Here is a 23,735-nt window from a genome sequence, read left to right on the forward strand (position 1 = left end):
AAGTGATAGAAAAGCAGTAACTTTTATTGTGGCAATGTTTCAATATCATGTGACATCCACACCGGAAAAATGATGTCACCCACTCATAGGCTGATCACTAGTGCCGGACGTCAGAGTGCTCTTAATAGATGAATAGTGTGAAGCCACGGTCTAACCTATATACGAAAGCCCACAAGGGCACACACTTTGATAGACAGTGAACTGTGAGTTGCAAGTCAAAGTATGTCTAATATACATAATACGTTTGGTTTGCTTGTGGTTGAACATGGAGCCCAGTATCATGAAACAGCAGGTCATGTAATTGCACCTGATACAGCCCAATTTCTTTGTTGGGTGGCTGTTATTCACGGGGGCCACATCAGATTTAACTAAAATGTCCCTCCAATTTTTTGAGCGTTTAGAACTGGACAAAAGTATGGTTACTAATGCCAATATCTGCATCGGTTTGTACCACACACTAATGCTTCTGAACAATTTTGCTTATGGTTGGGCTCATCTGGTTATGGCTTACCTGTTGATGAGTTGAAGAGAGCAATAAATTCCCAATCAATATCCAATGCAATGCTGCTATCAGATTTAAAGCTGATCCTTTATTACTAGACCCTTCATATACTAGACCCCGTAGCATCCTAAATGACCTAGAGTCCAAACCTATACTATGAACCCAATTGTTGTTGCTCACATTAGTCTTATGCCTCCCCATTCCCCCAAATTAGTGAAGAAGTGGACCAGTGGATAAATTTAGCATAGCAACAAATTAGCTTCTGCCTATAGTTTTGTACAATGTACTTAAAAATGCTATTTCAAAGCTCATTGGTTGTTATGGGCAATTTTTCCAATGGTTCACTTTTTCACTGGTTGATATGACTTTTCCACATTCCACTGTGCAGTGAATTATCCCCTTTTGTTACTGCTTTATTATGTTCCCTGCTCCTGGCTTGTGTACAGATGTTCTGCATCTTAAACTGGGTATACACGAAGTGACAGACATTTGTTTCGACTTCGAAACAAATGCACCATTGTGCATATACACTGGAGGGAAGTTCCATTAATACACATTATATTAAAATATACTGTATATAAATGTATTATACAATAGTGCTGTTAAAAAAACTTATATCATGAAGTAACTGTGCTGACTTCAGTGCACATGTGTATGAGGTTCTCGGTTTAGCCTTCAACACATATTATACACTTAATATACTGTATTTTGCTGGGTACCTATCTGAAATATACTTCAACATATATCTAATTTGCCTTGTATGAGTGTAACATTACATCATGACGAATATAACTATATAATGCTGAACAAAACAAGTAGAATCCCGTTTTCTAATAAGGGGTTTCAAGTTGATTTTTATTTCCGTATGGAAACAGAATGTAATGACATTTTAATTAGTAGCACACATAAACAGGAGAAAATAAATTGTTGAAATAATTTAAAAATAAATAAAATAAGCATTGGAACCCTTATATAGAGTATGGATCTTGTACAAGCTTGTAACATTAGATGAGTACTGGCAGCATCGGTTCCTATTAGCAGAGGGGGTATATTAGGGAAGAGCCCTTGCTGCTGGGGCTGTCGCCACTGTTCGCACCGCGTCACCTGTGTAATGAGGCTGACAGATGCCGGGACCAGCATATGCGCAGTCAATGCAATGTGACTACACATGTCCAAACACTTGGGTTCTATGGACTGCATCGACTACAGCCCATAAAAGCCGAATTGGGTTGCAGTGTAAGGCAAGGAGTGGCTTCCTACAGGAAGCCAGGTCTCTGCTTATTGCAGCCCAGGCTGGCAGTCCCATAGGGAAGAAACAACTCCCAATTGGACTGCCTGCGGAGACTGTGAGTGACAGGTAGGACTCACATACTGCATCTGGCTCACTCCCCCACTGGCAGGCTTTTACTGTGGGGACTACAGTTCTGCCGTCCATAGGTAAAATCTGCCACTCAGTACCAGCACCTTTTTTCATAGCAGAACAGTACTTATGGGTGTGTTCACCAGGTCAACAGCACAAGGGTGATATTGACAGAAGGTCAACATGAAAAGGGTTGACACATGAAAAGGTTTTTCAAGTTTTTAGTGTCAGTGTTGACCTCCATTTAATGTACCGCCACATTACCATTCCCAGTACGAGTCCACATGGATGATAATGTATGGAAAAAATGTAAAACAATAAAAAAAATCCCCAAAAAACTCATGTGAACCTTTCATGTGTATCTAATTTTCTAATTTGACATTTTGATTGTGCCAACCATTGTCAATATCAACCTTGTGCCAACCTAGTCATTGTCGCACATCCGGATACCAGCATGGATGAGGCCGAATGTATTTTCTCAACACCATATTTTCCTGATCTTCCATGTTATCGTAAGCACTGGTTGTAGCTGGATCAGTGCGAGATTAAGCCTTCGGGTGGCCCGGGGCACTTTAGACAGGGGGGCCCCCTTGCACTTTTCTTTCCCAGCCGCAAACTGCATGGGAGAATATTACACTGTCAAAACACAGAGTAAAAGCAGTATAAACTTGATCAATGGGTAACTGCAGGGGGATAATATCTATCTATATATATATATATATATATATATATATATATATATATATATATGTATGTATATATACATAAAAACATACACATGAAAAGCCTGTGTTTGTCCCTCTGTACCTTACTCTGTAGGACTGTAATGCTGCTTTCCCACTGCTGAAACGGGTCATTACCCGTTTTTTTAAACGGGTTTTTAAATGGCAAGTGCCATAAAGACCCTTTCCCACTGCAGATTTTAAACGGTAAATTACCGTTTAAAAGACTTTTTGGCACATTCACACTGCCGTTTAAAAACCCGTTTAACCCATAAAAAATATGAGGGGGGGATTAAAAAAAAAACAGCGTGGGGTCCCCCCCACAGCTGTAACCAGCCCCAGGCTGAAAGAGCCGGGGCCGGTAATTAAAAATCAGGGAACCCGACAAATAAGGGTTCCCCGATTTTTAACAACCAGCCCCAGGCTCCAGGTCCGGGGCTGGTTCCAAAAATACGGGGGACAAAATGAGTAGGGGTCCCCCGTATTTTAAGAACCAGCCCCAGGCACAACCAGCCAGCAGGGTAATGCCACAGCCGGGGGAGACTTTTTATACAAGTCCCCCCGGCCAAAGCATTCATCCCTACTGACCAGTCAGCCTGGCCAGTTGCCCTGGGGGGAGTGGGGACCCCCCCCAATAAAGCCCCCCCCCCTCCAGGACTTACCTGACCAGGCTGAAGCCTGGTGATGTCCCCGGTGGCCCTGTGCGGTGGTCACCGGGCTGATCATTGTGTAAAAAAATAGATGAAAAACCTATTGTTTTAAACTGTGGAACTATGAGACCCAGCAAGCCTCCCCCCGCAAGCTGGGACTTGGAGAACCACAAGCCCCAGCCTTGTAGTTCCACAGTAAAAAAAAAATAGATAAATAAATACACACTGACAAATTATAAAAATAAAAGTTTAATACATACATTACACAAACACACTGATACTTACCTATCTTGATCCCGTAGGTAGGTCCCAGGGTCCGGTCCGGGGGCTTGGTTCCGGGGCCTTGGTTCCGGGGCTGGTCCGGGTCCGGGGCTCCAGGGCTGAAGAGTCCGGGGTCCTGGATCCGTAGTAATCCAAAGGGGTACCTGGGGAAAGAAATCCTACTCACCTGTCCTCTGGCGTCCACCCCGGCATCTTCACTTCAAGACGCGCTGCTCCCGGCTTCTGGTACCCGCTCCGCTGTATACTAGAGATGCAGAGATCCTTCTTCCTCTGCGTCTCTGCTCAGAATGAATTCTATTGGCCGCCTAGCGGCCAATCAGGAGCCGAGAAAGTCGGCTCCTGATTGGCCAGAATTCATTCTGAGCAGAGACGCAGAGGAAGAAGGATCTCTGCGTCTCTAGTATACAGCGGAGCTGGTACCAGCAGCCGGGAGCAGCGCGTCTTGAAGTGAAGATGCCGGGGTGGACGCCAGAGGACAGGTGAGTAGGATTTCTTTCCCCAGGTACCCCTTTGGATTACTACGGATCCAGGACCCCGGACTCTTCAGTCCTGGAGCCCCGGACCCGGACCAGCCCCGGAACCAAGGCCCCGGAACCAAGCCACCGGACCGCACCCTGGGACCTACCTACGGGATCAAGATAGGTAAGTATCAGTGTGTTTGTGTAATGTATGTATTAAACTTTTATTTTTATAATGTGTCAGTGTGTATTTATTTATCTTTTTTTTTTTACTGTGGAACTACAAGACCCAGCGGGCCCGTTAATGCCCCGCAGGCTGGGACTTGTGGTTCTCCAAGTCCCAGCTTGCGGGGGAGGCTTGCTGGGACTCATAGTTCCACACTTTAAAACAATAGGTTTTTCATCTATTTTTTTACTCAATGATCAGCCCGGTGGCCACCGCACAGGGCCACCGGGGACATCACCAGGCTTCAGCCTGGTCAGGTAAGTCCTGGAGGGGGGGGACCCCTTTATTGGGGGGTCCCCACTCCCCCAGGACCCCTGGCCAGGCTGACTGGTCGGTAGGGTTAATGCTTTGGCCGCGTGACCTTATATAATAAGTGTCCCCCAGCTGTGGCATTACCCTGCTGGCTGGTTGTGCCTGGGGCTGGTTCTTAAAATACGGGGGACCCCTACTCATTTTGTCCCCCATATTTTGGGAACCAGCCACGGCCCCTGAGCCTGGGGCTGGTTTTAAAAAATCAGCGAAGCCCTATTTGTCGGGTTTCCTGATTTTTTAATGCCAGCCCCGGCTCTTCAGCCTGGTGCTGGTTACGGCAGTGGGACCCCACGCCGATTTTTTTTTTAACTAAATACCGTTTCAGAGGCATTCCCACTGCCTCAAAAACGGTATTTAACCGTGTAGGACTCTGCTTTTAAAACGGGTTGAAATACCGGTTATCTTTAACCGGTATTTCAACTCTGGCACTTTCCCACTGCAGCCTTAAACGGTAAATTGCGCTGAAAAATTGGCAATTTACCGTTTTAGACCTGCAGTGGGAAAGGGGCATAAGAGACCTCACAGGCTCAGTGCTGCCTCTGATTAAAGACCCTCCCATGACTAGGCTGCTGCTGTCCTCCATGGTCCTGAGAAGCAGGTAATGAGCTCCACCAATCAGAGCTCAGCATAAACCTCTCAGCCTTAGTCAGCTCCCAGTACTGCACTGCACACTTGTGCAGTCAGTGTGCTTTGGCTCCCGATGCTTAGCATCATTAATCATTGTCACATTGGCAGATAGGTGAAGCTGCAGCAATACCCCACTCCCATGCACAAAAACTTTAGTTAAAAAAAATACATGCCTACCATAGGGGGCCAAGATAGAGTGGGTCCCAGCGATACTGACCCCTGAGCCCCCCTCCCCTCTTAATCCAGCACTGCAGCAGTTAAATAGTAAACCAGTTCAGATTGTGGTTGCCACTCAGGAAACAACTGCAGCCAAGCTGATGTGTTGCACCTGTGAGCTGCCTTTAAAAATGGGTTCTGTGGACAGGTCAAGGGCTCCTGATGGTGGTCTAGCTGTCCAGGTGATAGACTGGAGGTCTGGGAGTACAATAAGAGCCACTGGATTTTTGGGGATTATGACTTTGACTGTGAATGAGAAAACTGAAACCTGTGATTATTGAAAAAACCTGTGAATGTCTGCTGGAAAAAATGCTATTTTGGAACTTTTTATCAGATCCATGTCTTGCTGGAGATAACACACGGCAAACACAGGACTGCACCAAGTAGCTGGTTATGTAATTGGCAGCCAGCCTTAATGGGCAACTGTGTCTAACCAGATTGTTTCCGTATGTGTCTGAGTGACCAGTAACACAGAAAGATATGGAACTAATCTGATTTGTGAATCTGGTACATTCTGTCCACAAAATGGAAGCGCAGTATACTATGGAGTAATTAATGACAATGTTTGCTGAATTGTCTGCAGGACAACAGGATCTGGTTGCTTAACATCAATCTTAGATCCAGTTGCTGAGTGAGGGACAGCAAGCTCAGATTAAACTGCTGCATGATGGGCAGAAAGCTCAGTTTAAAGGACAGCCAGACCTTCCTATTCTTTGATTTTGGGCAGGAACTTTCCAGCGCTTCGGAGGGTGATTTGCTGGCATGGTATCGGTGGGCAAACTGAAACAGAGCAGTCCCAGGAACTAAAATCGTTATAATGTACAATTCCTGTGACTGTAAAGCCCCCCCCTTGGTGAGTGAGCAGCAGGAGGACAATGAGACTGCGGCAGACTGGTTTCCCAATGGTAACAAAGTTTATTTTCAGGACTTTGGGTGGGACTACCAGGAGGATGATAATTTAGTAAATGCCACTGACACTGTTGTAGATGTAAATGGTAAAGTAATGAATGCTTTGCCATCTGAAGGGGTACCGTATTTTGCTGTGTGAAATGATTTACTGTGCCATGTTGCTTATGTGCAGGGTAAAAGAATAGATCAGTTTGTTCCCAGGAAACATGAGCAGATGGTATTGAGGGTGCCTCACACTCATTTGTAGGGTGGACATTTAGGAGAGCAGAACACTCTCCAACTTATACATTAAGGATCTTTTGGTCTGGCATTCATGCAGCAGCAAATAAATATTACCAAAAATGTGCAATGTGTCAAAAGAGAGCACTCCAGCCAGAATTCAGGGCACCCTTGATTCCCCTGCATGTCATCTCTGCAACCTTTGAGCTAATTGGGATGAATTTGATAGGTGCAGGGGAGAAATCTGCTTATGGACATCATAACATATTAGTAAAGGTTGACTATGCCACCAGAGACCATACCACTAAGTGATATAAAATCTTGTAGTATTGCCAAAGAGGTACTGGTCTTATGGACCCAGTAGGCAATACCAAAAAGAAGTCCTGAATATGTATGTTAGGGGTAGATCATGATATTAATACATTAGTTTAACATCCACAGATAGATGGCCTGTGGTGGAATGTTTTAATACACCATTTAACAAATTACAAAAAGGCAGTGTCTCAGGAAAAGCATGACTTGGACCTACTTTTACCATATTTTATATTTGCGATTCGGGAGGTACCCAATCATACTACAAGGTTCAGTCCCTTCGAACCTCTATTTGGTAGTCAGCCCAGAGGACTTTAGATTTAGTAAAGGAAGAATGGGAGCCTTACATCATTCAGTTTGTGGCACAACTATATGACCGTTTAAGACAAATTGAGCTACTGAACAAGCACATAACCAGAGTTTAGCAGCAACTAAAACGTAACTGTGATGTTACTACAGTTAACCGATTCTTCGAGCTAGGAGATAAAGTAGTGATTCTCATGCCAACCACTGAGAGTAATGTGTAAGCTTAGTGGCAAGGCCCTTACAAGCTTATAGAGGCAGTGGGACCTGTTAATTTTACGGTACAGCAAGATGGTAGACGGAAGGAAACCCAAACTAACTGCCATGTTAGATTACTAATACCTTGGAAAGGAGATACCAGTCAACCCTACAGTAGCCATGAAAAACCCAGATTGTTAGGATTCCCATGGAAATTACTTTGTGTCCCAGCCAGAAACACAAAGTCATAGACTTAGTGGCCCACTACCAGGATGTGTTCTCGACTATCCCAGAAAAAAAAAACCAAATCATGATATTGTTACTCCACCTGAGGCCATACTGTATACCAGAAGCAAAAAGAGCAGGTTGAGGATATGCTGGGTCTAGGGGTCATAGAGGAGTCAAACTCAAACGGTGAATGGAATATTCCTTTTGTCTTAGTGCCCAAGACTTTGTCAGCCTTAAGGTTCTGCAATGACTTCTGAAGGTTTAATAAAGTATCTCAGTTTGAATCCTATCCTATGCCAAGTGTTGATGATTTAGTGTAAAATTTTGGAACTGTCAGTATCTCACTACTCTTGAATTAAGAAAAGTATAATGACAAATTTCTTTGAATGTGGCTGCCAAAACCAACTCTGCCAAAGCCAAGACTTTTCTACTCCAGATGTTCTTTTTAAGTAGAAAAAGTACTGCCCTTTGCTTTGCATGGGGACCACTGCAACTTTCCAAAGGTCCATGAACAAGTTGCTCTTGTCTCATAGAGAATATGCAACAGAATATTGTGACAAGGAATCACATACACTGGACATAGATAAATTCTGAGTCTTTAATTTGTAGCAGGTAAACAGCTCAGCAAACAAGATTATGGCATTGCAGGGTTGTCCACAGATTTCACAGTAAGGGTGCACGCCAAAGAACATAACGTAATATTACATTACCAGCCTATCACCCAGCACTTTTCAGCATTGGGAGCTATGACCTCCTATCTTGGACACATATATAACAGAAAGCCACAGGTGCTGATAATTAGCCAAACCTTGATCACATCAATTTAGGAAACCTGGACTGGATCTAATTTTCCTGATGCTGCTCTAAAACCTGTGGAAATATGCTTCCACACTATTTAGATGACATTGTAATTATTAGTTTTGACTAGGAGTCACACCTTCTGAAGATCAACCTAGAAAAGTGTGCCATTGGAACGGTGTAATGAAAGTATTTATATAATATTTTAAGCAGAGAGCAAGTTAAGCCACAACCTAATAAAGTAGAAGACTGCTCACATGGCCTAATACAAAGTGAAAATCTCAACTCAGGACATTTCTGGGCCTAGTAGGCCGTTATCGCAAGTTCATTCTTGATAATGCCACTAGGGCCGCACCTCTAACAGAATGTCTCCAGACAAAATAATATGGTCTAGGACAGTGGAGGCTGCATGGCAAGATTTAAGGCATGTCTTGTGTGGAGAGCCTGTTTTACAGGCTCCTGATATCTTATATATATATATATATATTTTTAATTTGCAGACAGATGCCTCTAGGACAGGATTAGGGGCAGTCCTTCCCCCAAAGGTAGATGGAGAGGAGAGAACCATCCTACACCTTAGCTGCAAATTGCTGCTCATAGAACACAAATACTTTACTGCTGGACAGGAGAGTTTAGCTGGTGTGATAATTTTGGCTTATTACAGACCATGCCCCCTTATAATGGATGCACACAAGGAAGAAAGTAAACACTTGTGTGACTCGTTGGTTTAGGGCATTACAGCCATTTAAGTTTGATGTGCATCATCCTGGGAAACATCATGCAGATGCTCTTCCTTAAAACCCTGCGGTGAAACTAGTGGAGGAAGAGGAAAAGGGTGAAGAGAGGAAGATGGTGGAGGGGTGTGTTTCTGGGCAGATGGCTCATGTAGAGTTAAGCCAGGAAGATAGCTCACTGGAAAATATGTAGCTTCACCAAGGGGGTTGAAGCTAAGGGGAAAGGAGTGTGACAGTGTTAATAGGGTTTCCCTGTTTAAAGCACACTACCACAGCAGTTAAGCAGGGAACTAGTTCAGGTTTTGGTTGCAGCTCAGGAATCAACTGCAGCCAAGCTGATGAGTTGCTCATGTGAGCTGCCTTTGAAAATTGTTTCTGTGGAAAGGTCAAAAGCTCCTAACAGTGGTCTAGCTGCCCAGAAGAAAGGCAGGGGGTCTGGGATTATTATAGGAGCCACTAGATTGTTAATTGGATTGCTACTTGGGCTAGCAAACAGGTAAATACAATCCACCGCCAGGCCGAACACCCATCCCCCCCCCACTCCGTGTGCAAATCTGCTCTCTAACATGTGAGGGGATGTGTTCACTGACACATCCCCTGGCATGCGGATGAACAGGAGAGATATCATTTGATGATCACAAATCATTGAATGATTTTTCTCCCCTTAGTCTAGACTGACCTTTATTCCAGCCACTATGCGCTGAATTTGGGGCGGGCGTTGAAATCATGTGACATCAGCCACTTACCCCGACCAGGCAACACCATGCCTGCTTTCATAGGGTAACACCCATAGTTTTTACGGGGATGCCCTTAAAATGCTGGGTGTTCCCCTGCTCACCCCGGCCCTCCCTTCCTGTATGTGAATGCATTTGTAAACCCTGAACATCATGGACGAATTCAGAACCAAACAAACAGGTCTGAATCAGCCCCAAAGTACATAGTGCCTCAGTGTTGTCACTAGTTAATAGACAGATTTCCTATGTCTATATGCATAGTCCACAAAATGTCTTCTTTACTACGGGGTAGATGGGTCAAAATCCCTAGAGGGGACAGGTGGAGAATTTGCCCTTAGCAACAAATCATGTGCTAGCTATCGTTTTATAGAATGTACTCAATAAGTTATATGTAGAATCTGATTGATTGCTATGTTTGTTCTTTTTTACAAGGTTTGATACATCTGCCCCATTGTGTGCTAAAGGTACATTTATAAAGGTGAAATACAAATGGCAATACAGAAAGGTAAGGGTATGTCACTTTCAAGCGCAGCAGCCTCACAGCATCTACCACTAATGAAGGTCACCCCCCTCAAAAAGTTACGATGTATTTTTTTTTCCTTTTATGACAATGCCATCTTGAGAAACTTGTAGTGAAGATTGAACCCCCCAACGGTGGACTTATCGCTACATTCATCACACCAGGGGTGTTCCTTTCACCATTCATAATATACATCATAGCGCCAGTGTGTATTCCACTATTTTCTGTTTTACATTTATAGAGGAATATTGTATATTGGATCACTGTCTACATAAGTTATCACAACTTAGCTCAGGGCAAATTTTCATAAAACAAAATCACAGCACCACTTTCACTTACGGACCAGGACTATGGGCAAGATATATCAAGCTTCAAAAAGTGATAATGTGGAGAGTGATAAACAATCAGCCAATCAACTCCTAACTTTTTCAAACACAGCCTGTAACATGGCAGTTGGAGCTGATCATTGGCGGTTTTTACCTATGGGCTGCAGGGCTGCAGCCCCCCCCAGGTAAAATTTGCCACTGTTCCTTTCCTCAGTGAACCCAGATGCCCAATGCCTGTGAGACTGTACTGGCTTCACTGTGACTGGCAGTTACTTTGGAAGTCCGACCTGCCAGTCACCCAAGGCAGTCCCATTGGGAGGTGTTCCCTCCCTCCGGGATGCCTCTACATGGACTGCTGGGTTCCGTACATGCGCAGTACGAGGACGATACTGTGCATGCGCAGGACCCGAGACCCGGAATATGCCTCTGGGGACTGCAGCAAAAGCAGCCTACACAGGCTGGGGGCTGGCACATGTGCAGTACCGAAGAAACTACTGCGCATGAGTCGACCTCACGGCAGGGACCGGGACCGACAACTGGGACAGGGACCCTGGGACCATGGTTGGCAGCGGCAGTGGCGGGGATGAGCACAGCAGCGGCGGCAGAGGGGGGGCACGCATCGTGGCAGCCCCCTCCTCCGCAGAGGTAAGAGCCGCCGCTGGAGCTGATTGATTAGTACTTGTCTAGTACTTGACTAGTATGTCTCTCACTGTATCGCTTTTTGAAGCTTGGTACATCTGGCCCTATATCTTACCTCAGATATTCAACTGCATTCTAAGCTCAGCCCTAAAGCAAATGATCATCTACTACTGTATACCTGAATTCTTCTATTGTAGCACCTCTGGCTATTCCTGTCACAGTTCTCTCCTCCTCTCCCCTTAACATTCACCTCTTGCCAAAATTTCACAATGCTGCAACACCAAAATTGTTAACTCTGAATTTTTTCGGCGGCTGAATAGCATTAAATCAGGTCCTTGTTTTTTTGTTTTGACAGTAATTATACGAAGCACTAACAAGTGGAACCAACTGTCACAGATAAATTATGCATCTGAATGACAGATCGTTGTCTTGTTGATTTTCCAGCCTGCGCTCTGTACGCTCACATTGTCTTTCCCAAGCATCAAGTAAATTTTGTGGTGATGAAAGGTGCATGCTTGCAGGGCAGTATGTGATGTCACCTAAACTATAAGATATCTAGCCGGATCACAAGTAATGTTCATATCTTCTGATTTCGACAGTTTATCATTTTTCTTGGCATGAAATATAGTAGGGATTTTCCAGAGCAATTTTGTTTCATCTGATTTGGACTCATACAGATGTATCAAATATCAATGTCAATGAAAGGTATTTCATTATAAAGACAATGCAATGATAACCAGGGGTCAAAAAAAGCCTAAAACAATATTTTTTTTGACAGGAGACAACAGCAGAATGGATTACCAGATGCGGAGGTGTAAATGTTTTGCCAATATTAGAAGAAGCATTGCAGGTAAAATAAATTAATCACACACACACACACACACACACACAAAAATGCAAGTTGCTGCTTTAATAATGTTAACATTTATATTGCATATAAAACATTCAACCTGTGATATATCTAAAAGGTAAGTAGTAGCCCGAACCCCCATGAACTTACCAGATCCGAGGCCGGATCCGAGGAGTTCGCCGGTTCCCGCCATCTTTCCGAGTCCAAATCGAGGCTAAAACGTCATCATCCCTCTTCGGATTCTCGCGAGACCTGGGGATATATAGTTCCCGGCGGTCAGCGCCATTTTCAAACAGGCTGGTGATTTCAGACAGCACGGATGTGTCCGTGCTGTCTGCTGAGGGGTGTGAGGGGGAAACCTACCTTCTGGGGGGGGGGGGGGCGGGGATTATTAATGCATAGAGGGGGCTGCTAGTGCTACAGAGGGGGCTGCATTATTTTAGTTAAAAAAAAATTCAAAGCAAAAAAAATGTTTTCTTTAAATTACTGCTGCCAGTGCCCAGGGTGCCCGCATGTGTGCTGCATCAGTCCAGGGGTGCCCACATGTGTACTGTGTCCATCCAGGGGTGCCCACATGTGTGCTGTATTTGTCCAGGGGTGCCCACATTTGTGCTGTATTTGTCCAGGGGTGCCCGCATGTGTACTGTATCCATCCAGGGGTGCCCACATGTGTGCTGTATTTGTCCAGGGGTGACCACATGTGTGCTGTATCAGTCCAGGGGTGCCCGCATGTGTGCCGTATAATTCTATGGGTGCCCCGATGTGTCCCGTATCAGTCCAGGGGTGCAAGCATGTGTGCCATATAATTCCATGGGTGCCCCCATGTGTCCTGTATCAGTCCTGGGGTGCCTGCATGTGTGCCGTATAATTCCAGGGGTGCCCCCATGTGTCCCGTATCAGACCAGGGGAGCTGCCCCCCTTTTTTTTTTATGAAAATAAAAATAAGGTGTTTTTTTTTTTTTTTACGGCAAGGGCTGTTAAATGTGCTGTAGTCCAGGGGTGAGCCAAGAGTGCTGTATAATTCATGGGGAGTTGCTAAGTCTGCCGTATAATTCCAGGTGTGTTGCTCTTTTTTATAATTAAAAGAATACAAATTTTTATTTTTACTGCAGGAATTTGTCTGCCTGCCTCCATGCCTGCCGCCATGTGTGCCGTATCAGTCCAGTGGTGCCGCCATCTGTGCCGTATAATTCCATGTGTGCTGTATCAGGTCAGGGATGCCCGCATGTGTGATGCATAATTCTTGGGGTGAGCCAAGTGTGTCATATAAGTCATGGGTTGCTGCTAAGTCTGCTGTATAATTCATGGGGTGCTTCTAAGTGTGCCGTATCAGTCCAGGGGTGATGCTAAGTGTGCTGTATCAGTCCAGGGGTGAGCCAAATATGCTGTTCAATTTATGGGGTGCTGCTAAGTCTGCTGTATCAATCCAGGGGTGCTGCCATTTTTTTATTAAAAGAATAACTCTTTTTACTGAAGGAGTGTCACTATGTGTGCCGTATAATTCCATGTGTGCTGTGTCAGTCCAGGGGTTCCGCCATCTGTGCCGTATAATACCATGTGTGCCATTATGTGTGCTGTATCAGGTCAGGGGTGCCACCATCTGTGCTGTATAATTCCTGGGGTAAGCCAAGTCTGCCGTATAATTCATAGGGTGCTGCCAAGTGTGCTGTATTAGTCCAGGGGTGATACTAAGTAGGGATGTGCACCGGCCACTTTTCGGGTTTTGGGTTCTGATTACCTTGAGGTTTTGGGTTCTAATGGGTTTTGGCAAAACACCTCCTTAGTGTTTTGTGTTTGGATTTTTGGGGTTTTGGGTTCTGATTTTTTTCATTAGAAAAGCATAAAAACTACTAAAATCGCAGAATGTTTTTTTTTTATGCTCCTACGCTATATTAACCTCAATAACATTCATTTCCACTCATTTCCAGAGCCGAATTTCCCATTAGGCACGTGAGGCACCGGCCTAGGGGCGGCACATGTTTGGGGGCGGCACTTGGATGCCTGTGATAGTACTGTCAGCCCAAAATGTACCAATAACTGCAAAATATCCACTGTACTGTACCATATTCCATCTTAAATAGAGTGTAAATGGATAGGACATGCAGATACTGCCCCTATAAACTGTCCTACTTAGTAAACATTATTGTTGTGCCTAGGGGCGCCCTCCTCCCTAAATCCGCCCCTGCTCATTTCCAGTCTATTCTGGACACCTCACAATATTGTTTTTAGGGAAAAAGGTTGCACAGAGGTAGATGGATAACTATGCTAAGCCACACAAGTGTGCGGCACAAACACGTGGCTCATGTAAGAGTGGCACTGCAGTGGCAGACAGGATGGCAGTATAAAAAACTAGGCCCCAAAAAGACCCCTATCTGGCTTGATCGTGCACTGTTTACCATGTGCAGCCAAGAAGCGGTGGGCATTTTGTGCAGCACAGACTTTGTCTCCAAGTGTGTAACTGTTCATTTATTACCAGTTGTCTCTTAAATCATTGCCTAATGGGTGGAGGGGAGGGAGCTAATCAGTTTTAAGGTGGCAGATGGAAGAGTTCCTCCACCTCTCTAGGACCCCTGGGTTGGAGATGTATCGCTTTTCAGCAACCGGTGTCTTATTACCTAACCGTACATGTACGGGTAAGCAGCCAACAAGACCCCTATCTGGTATGTGAGGGCTATCTGGCTGCTACTTCTGTCACTCAATTGATCGCTAGGGTGGATTCAGCTATCTGGCTCGCTAGGCGGTTGTTTTCCTTTCCTTCCTCGCCGCTTCACATTCGTCAGGTGCAGCCCCGCTCCTCTGCCTATGTCGTAGGTGGCCGTGTAGGCTTCAATGGCCTTTTGCTGCTCCTCCATCCTCTACAGCATATAGAGGGTGGAGTTCCAGCGCGTCACCACCTCTTTAAGCTGATGGCAGGGCAGGTTGATGAGTTTTTGCTGCCGCTCTAGCCTTCGGCAGGCAGTGGAAGAATGCCGAAAGTGTCTGCAAATTTTGCGGCCCACCGCAAGCATCTCCTTTGTTTGTCTTTGCTTGACTGCAAGTGTGTAACTGTTTCAATCAGTTCAACAAGACCCCTATCTGGCTTGCTTGTGATTATGATTATTATTAATTTAATCTGATAGTTTAATCTTTTGATTATTATTCATTAGCAGTCATCTCTTAAATCATTGCCTAATGGGTGGAGTGGAGGGGGGCTAATCAATTTTAAGGTGGCAGATGAAAGAGTTCCTCCACCTCTCTAGGACCCCTGGGTTGGAGATGTATCGCTTTCAGAAAACGGTGTCTTACTACCTAACCGTACATGTACGGGTAAGCAGCCAACAAGACCCCTATCTGGTATGTGAGGGCTATCTGGCTGCTACTTCTGTCACTCAATTGATTCCTAGGGTGGATTCAGCTATCTGGCTGGCTAGGCGGGTGTTCCCTTTCATCACTGCTTCACATGCGTCCCTACCGAAGCTGCGCGCTTGGTCGATTAGGATGTCCTTTGCCGGTAGAGAAGTACTGATCTTCATTCAAGGTTTTCACTCCCCTGCTATAACCTCAAAACAAGTACCAAGACCCCTATCTGGCTTGACTGTGATTATGATTATTATTAATTATTTTAATGATCTGATTGTTTCATTTTATGATTATTAATTCGTGCCACACTGAGTTGTTCTGCGAGTATGTATCTGTTTTGGTCAGTGTAATATTTAACAAGACCCCTATCTGGCTTGATTGTGATTATGATTGATTGATTGATTATTAATTAATTTAATGATCTGATTGTCTCATTTTATGATCATTAATTCGTGCCGCACTGAGTTGTTCTGCGAGTATGTATCTGTTTTGGTCAGTGTAATATTTAACAGGACCCCTATCTGGCTTGATTGTGATTATGATTGATTGATTGATTATTAATTAATTTAATGATCTGATTGTTTCATTTTATGATTATTAATTTGTGCCGCACTGAGTTGTTCTGCGAGTGTGTATCTGTTTTGGTCAGTTTAATATTTAACAAGACCCCTATCTGGCTTGATTGTGATTATGATTGATTATTATTAAATTTAATCTTGGGAAGTAGGAAGACCCCGTGGACTCAAGTCACCATGTATACACGCGACAGAACAGTGGCCGCTAATGCAGCTTTTTGGTGCTGAGTGACAGCCCCGGAGACAGCGGTGCGGCATGAAAGAAAGTGAAGTGATGGAATACCACGTGGATCCCACTAACTCTGATGTTTCAACAAAGAAAATTGATTGTTCTAGCCCAATGGGATTATTTGAGAAATTCATGGTTTATTATTACATTTAATCTTGGGAAGAAGGAAGACCCCGTGGACTCAAGTCACCATGTATCCACGCGACAGAACAGCGGCCGCTAATGCAGCTTTTTGGTGCTGAGTGACAGCCCCGGAGACGGTGCGGCATGAAAGAAAGTGAGGAGAGAGCTGGAGAGCTGTTCCGACCAGAATGGTCAGGGAGATCACATTCTCACCAAGAATGAAGATGGTGATGGTGACACAATTCTAGAAGAGGACAGAGAACAATCTCATGCACACAAGACCACTGTGCTTGATACAAGACAGACCAGAGTCCACCCAAAGGTGTCGGCTAGTACAGCACCCCTAAAAGTATCAAGGCTAAAAAAAAAGGCTGCAGTGGCAAACTCTCAAATGAATGCAGGGTGAGAGCTGCAGTGGCATGGTGATGCAATATGGAATTGTCCTTGGGCCCTCCCACCCACCCGTATGTTGCGAAAATAGGACATGCACACTTTAACAAACCAAACATTTCAGCGACAGGGCCTACAAAACTGTGGCTGAAATGATTGGTTTGTTTCGGCCCCTACACAAAAAAAACAATTCCTCTCCCTGTATAAACTGGCTCTACAGGGACAAGATGTCATCGTCACTCAGCATCCTCCTCCTCTGATTCCTCGCCCCCTTCAGTGTGTGCTTCCTCATTCTCAGAGATTATCAATTCGTCCCCGCTGGACTCCACAATCACAGGTCCCGTTATAATCTCTGGAGGCAATTCCTGGTCTTCATTGAATAATTGATCATTCATTTTTATAAACATCATTTTCTCGACATTTTTCGGAAGCAACCTCCTTCGCCGCTCACTGAAAAGGTTCCCCGCTGCACTAAATACTCTTTCGGAGTACACACTGGAGGTGGGACAACTCAGGTAAAATAGAGCCAGTTTGAACAGGGGTTTCCAAACTGCCTTTTTTTCCTGCCAGTACAGGTAAGGACTGTCTGACATGTCTACTTGGATGTTGTCACCAAAGTAATCCTCCACCATTTTTTCAATGGTGACAGCATCCAATGCACCGACAGTAGACATGTCAGCAATCGTTGGCAGGTCCTTGAGTCTGGACCAGATGTCCAAACTCCTTCCTGCCTGCCCTGTGTCCCCGCCAGCGGGTTGTGTGGGAAATTGCAGCTGTTTCCTCACAGGCACAGGTGTGGGAGAAAATGAAGGAGGAGCTGGGGCTGTGTCATGATCCCCTTCAGATGACAATCTCCTGACCAGCAGGTTTTTGCACCTTTGTAGACTTGTGTCTGCCGGAAACAGAGAATCCAAGTCTGCACATCTCTAATGCTAAGTGTGCCGTATCAGTCCAGGGGTGATGCTAAGTGTGCCGTATCAGTCCAGGGGTGAGCCAAGTCTGCCAAATAATTGCTGGGGTGAGCCAAGTCTGCCGTATAATTCATGGGGTGCTGCCAAGTGTGCTGTATTAGTCCAGGGGTGATGCTAAGTGTGCCGTATCAGTCCAGGGGTGATGCTAAGTGTGCCGTATCAGTCCAGGGGTGATGCTAAGTGTGCCGTATCAGTCTAGTGTTTGTGCCGCCCACTTGTATCGCTTATCATAGCGACACAACAATATTGTGAGGAGGTGAGGTGTTCAGAATAGACTGGAAATGAGTGGAGATTAATGTTATTGAGGTTAATAATAGCTTAGGTGCAAAAAAAAACCCCATACATTTTGTGATTTTAGTGTTTTTTATGCTTCTTAAAAAAAATTCAGAACCCAAAACCCAAAAACCAAAACGTTGAGGGGGTGTTTTCGCAAAACCCAGTAGAACCCAAAACCTGAAGGTAATCAGAACCCAAAATGCGAAAAGTGGCTGATGCACATCCCTAGTGTATTGCCTGGTTGGTGTCTCTGAAGAAAAGCAGCCAGTAGAGGCAGATTCTCTACGGGGACAGCGCAACATCTCTAGGAATACTGGTCATGCCCCTAGATTGATGAAAATGGGGTCAAGCCACTAACCTTTCTTCCAAGTCCATGCCCCCTTTCAGTCTTGTAGGGTTCAGTTTAGCACACTGTACAGTATATCACTGACCACGTAGATGCCACTGAATATATATTATTACCCAATTAAAGCAATATTTCTAAATATAGATTGATAGATCTAAATCTATGGCCCTCAAATATCTAGTGTGCATGAGGTATGTGACCACACCATTTAAATAAAAATAACATACATGCTCTGGGTTCATATACTTATACTCCAAACTGTTATTCATTTAGATTCATTGAATGGTGTTCTGGCCAGTCATTACAAACACATTAGGTGTGACATGAACTTGTGCTACAGTAGCAATTAGGTCATCACACAAACATGACCTAATACATCTTCTCCTGCCAAATTTGTGGATTTAATCTTAAAAAAGACAGATTTGTTTGACATAGGTTCGTATACCTTTGTGTCTTTAAAGTAAGCTGTCACGCTCTGGAGCCTCAAGTTTTTCATGGTTTTAACCTTTAAACTGTCTGTCCCTCTTGTCGCTGAGATCCGATCAAGCTATTTATCACTCCCAGCTGACATGTTCCTTCATGTTTTCCCTGCACAATGATCCTAACATGACTTGGAAGTTTCTGTGTGTGTGTTGGTCGACTGTGCTCAGATTCAACTGAGTTTCCTGGAAGCTGGAGCTCCCTCTGAAACTCTGGTATGGGCACTGCCATCTTGGATGTATTCAGATGACTCTCCTCAGCCAATGCAGATGCTAGTTCAAGACCAGCTGACTGCAGCTGTAAATCAGCTTCTGTTCTATGCTATAAAGAGGACATCCTGCCAGGACCAAGTAGTGCAACATCACTTCTGTTGAAGTTACTATCCAATATTGTGCTCAGTTACTGAACATCTCCCTGTTCTGCTCCAGTATTGTTTACTGCTACCACATGTCTGGTAACCCCTCCCTCCAGCCTCCAGATCCACTTTGGTAATTTGGGAAAAACCACTCAAGTGCCAGACTCCAGTGTGTCTCGAGCTATATCTTGGGTCCAAACTGGTTCCACTTTTAAACTGGGTTCAGTTGGTACCAATTGTATTCTGGGTCCAACCAATATGGTTCCAGGTATATTCCAGTTTCAATTGAATTCCCAGACCAGTTCGATTATAGTCAAGTCAGTTTCATCTGTATTCCGGGTCCTGTGCAGTTTCAAATGTATTCCAATTCCAATCCAGCTCTAGATGTATTCCAGCATAGTTTGGCTCCAGTTGTAGACAAAGACAAGTCCAGCTCCAGTAAAATAGGGGCTGAAATCGCTGGAAATATGGTCGCAGGTGACCATATTGCCAGTGATAGAAGTGATAGAAGTGTGCCCCAGCAATAAATCGCCGGTGCGCGCTCCCGTTTTCAGCCCCATTGTAATCGCTGGTCGCAAGAGCTTGCTCCTGCGACCAGCTGATTACCTCTGCGGCTCCCCCGGCAGAGGTTCCCTTTTATCAGCGACCATCTCTGGTCACTGATGAAAAGGAGACACTGGGCAATATATTGCTCAGTGTCTCCTTTTCAGCGACTAGAGATGGTCGCTGATGAAAGGGAATCTCTGCCGGGGGAGCCGCAGAGGGAATCAGTTGGTCCCAGAAGTGTGCACCCGGCCATTTATCGCCAGTGCACACTCCAATCGCTGGCAATATGGTCGCTCAGCAACCATATTGGCAGCGATTATATCCCGTGTGTACGCACCTTACCTCACTTTGACTAGAAATTGCTGGTCGCTGGTGCACAGTGCACTGTGCACTAGCGACCAGCGATTTTTAGCCATAATCGGAGGAGCATGCTCCTGCGACCAGCGACCATGAAGGGCTGGCAGCGGGAGCACGCTCCCAACGATTTATCTCCCACAGCACATGAAATCACTGGCAATACGGTCGCTCAGCTAATATGTGCTGAAATCGCCCCTATGTGTACACAGCTTTACAGTCACCAACACACATTTTTGTGCACATCATATAGAGGTGCATACAAATATGTGCGATTTTGGGAACTGTAATTAATAGGGATGCACACACTCAGGGTGAGATTTAATAGGATGAGATATTCAGAAAGCGAGAGATTTGGGAAGAAATCTCCAGTTTTTTAAAGTGGCAATCATTTACACTGCAAAATCAAACTGGTTTTGCAGTGTAAATGATTGCCGCTTTAAAAAAACTGGAGATTTCTTCCCAAATCTCTCACTTTCTGAATATCTCATCCTATTAAATCTCACCCTCAGTGTTTCACATACAATAGCTGTTCATTATTCCTGTAGACCAGGCATTCCCAACCACGGTCCTCAAGGCACACCAACAGTGCAGGTTTTGTAGATATCCAGGCTTGAGCACAGGTGATTTAATTAGTATCTGAGGGATTCTGATTAAACCATCTGTGCTGAAGCCTGGATATCACTAAAACCTGCACTGTTGGTGTGCCTTGAGGACCGTGGTTGGGAATTCCTGCGTGTAGACTATATACAATGGGCCTAATTTAGACCTAATCGCAGGACAATTTTGTTTTTAAAATGGGCAAAACCATGTGCACTGTAGGTGGGGCAATTGTAATTTGTGCAGAGATAATTCGATTTGGTTGAGTTATTTTGTTACTGTGCGGGGTAAATACCGGCTGCTTTATTTTTACACTGCATTATAGATTTCAGTTTGAACACACCTCACCCAAATCTAACTATCTTTGCACATGTTACATCTGCCCCACCTGCAGTGCACATGGTTTTGCCCATAGTTGTCATGTGATCAGCTCTGAATTAGGCCCAATGTTGTTATAATTTTTAGAGGCATGACCTGGGAGGTTCCCAGAAGTTGAGGGATCATGTGATTTCACTCTGTGTATGAGAGAGTAGTGGAGGTCAGAGAGTTGTGGACAACAGGAAACCCCCCTAATCTGGGTGTCCATGTGGAGTGCACATTTATCCAGTCTTCAAAGCCTAGCCTTCCACATTATAGATCTATAATGTGAATACTATAGATATACAGGTGGACGAAAGGAAAGCATTAAAACAAAAAACAGTATGGCAATGGTATTTCTCCCCGTAACTACTATGACAGATTATTTTATATTGTATATCTTTGTATATACTGCAAGATATGTCGTTTATAACATATTTTTATTGCGTGATGTAATAAACTACACATTTTGTAGTGTGTAAATTCACTACTTTTTTTAATAACCAAATGTATTTATCTTTGTGTAGTGTTTTATTAGGTGTAAAGCATATAAATGCATTTATAGTATTTTTTTTTATTGCCTTGTGATTTTTATTTACTTATTTAATTATCAATTTTTAATGAACACAGATCTTGTCTGAAACCAAGCGTTTTATATTCTGTTCTTTTAACCCTTTGAGTGCCAAGCGAATTTGTCAAAACAGGTGTGAAACTTGTCAAGCAATCCTTTGTTATTCTTAACCCTTTGAATGCCGACGTTACGGCGAGAGATCCTCAAAACATCGGTTAAAAAACGACAGCTCCGCTCACAGCGACCGTTCTTGGGTGCAAAATTTAACTAAACAGTCGCTGTGAGCGACGCTGGGATTTTTTGCCGATATTTTGAGGATGGCTCACAGTAACGTCGGCACTCAAAGAGTTAAACACATTTTTTTTCCCCCCATATACAGTCTGTAATTATTCTGTGTACTTTGAACATAATTTCAGTACAGCAGCAAATAAATAATCATTAACAGACTAGACTGAAGAAAAGTGTCAGACAGGCCATAGATTACATAGACTGTGACAATGCAGTTCTTCCTCCAGAATGATTCTAGCATGGGGTGTGAAGAGGATTAATTTAGCTGTAGTGACACCGCCCCCGTCCAAACACAAACCCAGACGAGTCCCGCCTGTCTCCAAAAGTCCAGAAGAATAAAAAAAAAACGAGACGATTAAGCAAAAGACAAACAGCCGAGACTCGTCAGTCAGTTCAACTAGATATTCCACATTGCAGAGATGGAGCTGGAGGATGCCAAAGGCATTGACAAATGACAGAACCAGCTTTATTTGTGTAACAACAAAACGATTGTTAGGATAATACATATAATTAGCATTATAAAATTAGAATAATGATAGCTCCTGCCTCTCAATCAGTATCTAGTTGGCATTTTGTATCAGAACACAAGGCTTTCCCTCCAGATGATTGATCACTGACAGAAAAGGTGAGGTGCGAAATACTTGACATGGTTACAACTGGGCGGCTGGAATGAGTCCAATTTTAGCTGTACTGTGTCAGGATATATTGTGACAATAAAATAATTAAAGCAAATGTCAAAACTTGATATTTTTCAGTTTCCTATCAGTATGAATTCATTCTTTCTGACTGAACAGCACAAACTAAAACAGGTATGCTTTGTATTTTAGCTGTATTGTTATACTACAGTGCCTACCATGTACACAGAAGCATTTCCACTTACAGCACATTATCAATCAAGATAAAAAGTGGTGTACACAAAAAAGCTACTAACAGAATTCACAGCCTTGTCTCCGAGGGTCGCTCAAGTTAGATTTTGGCTTTGGTTGTGCTAGTGCGCTCATGGCCTGTTCAGCACCACTTGCTAAGCAGCGATCATTGCTGCTTAGCAGGGGCTGGGGATGAATTCAGATCGCAACAAGCAAACCTGAATTGGCCCCTTGAGAAAAAGAAACAGCCCACATCCTGTTATACTGTATAACTGAGATCTTTCACTTGCCACCCAGCAAATACTGTAGAGATTGTAATGGACCAAGGAGGCAGGCTGAGAAACCTGGCCCATAATAGCTTACTGTCCAGCATACGGCAGGAGGCTCCCATTTCAGCCCTAAATTTCCTGCTGTCTGGCATTGTATGCCTAATCTCCCAGATTCCTTAGTTACTGCGCGGGATGCTACTAACACTCCTTTCACACAGAAAAGCAAATTAACGGGTCAAGCAAATTACCCAGTGAGACTGGGGCTGGAAATACAACCGGCACTCAAATGCAGATTAAAATCTGGGATTTAGGCGCTCTTCTGTCTGAAAGTGGTATTAGGAGGTTCTTTTCAAAGACAGTGATTTGGTAGAATCACCGATTTGTTGTATATGCCCAGGAGTCCCTGTTAATGACTATTATTATACCCCTAGTCAGGGCAGGTGACAGGTGGGTCAAAGGGGACACTCGTACCGGGCCCCGACCAGTTGAGGGGCCCCAAAGCTTTGAGGAACTCAGGGTCTGTAAGCATGACTGCCTAATCACCAATGCTGTGCCCTCCCATCTGCCCTTGCCTATTATATTGCATTAAGAATATTACTTATCTGTTTATTTCTATTATTAAAAAATACATTCAATATGCAATGTAATAACAATCCGCGTTCGGCGTTGGGGGCC

Source organism: Crinia signifera, chromosome 2 (assembly GCF_055691185.1).
Source record: "Crinia signifera chromosome 2, ASM5569118v1, whole genome shotgun sequence".
NCBI classification, from domain to species: Eukaryota; Metazoa; Chordata; class Amphibia; order Anura; family Myobatrachidae; genus Crinia; species Crinia signifera.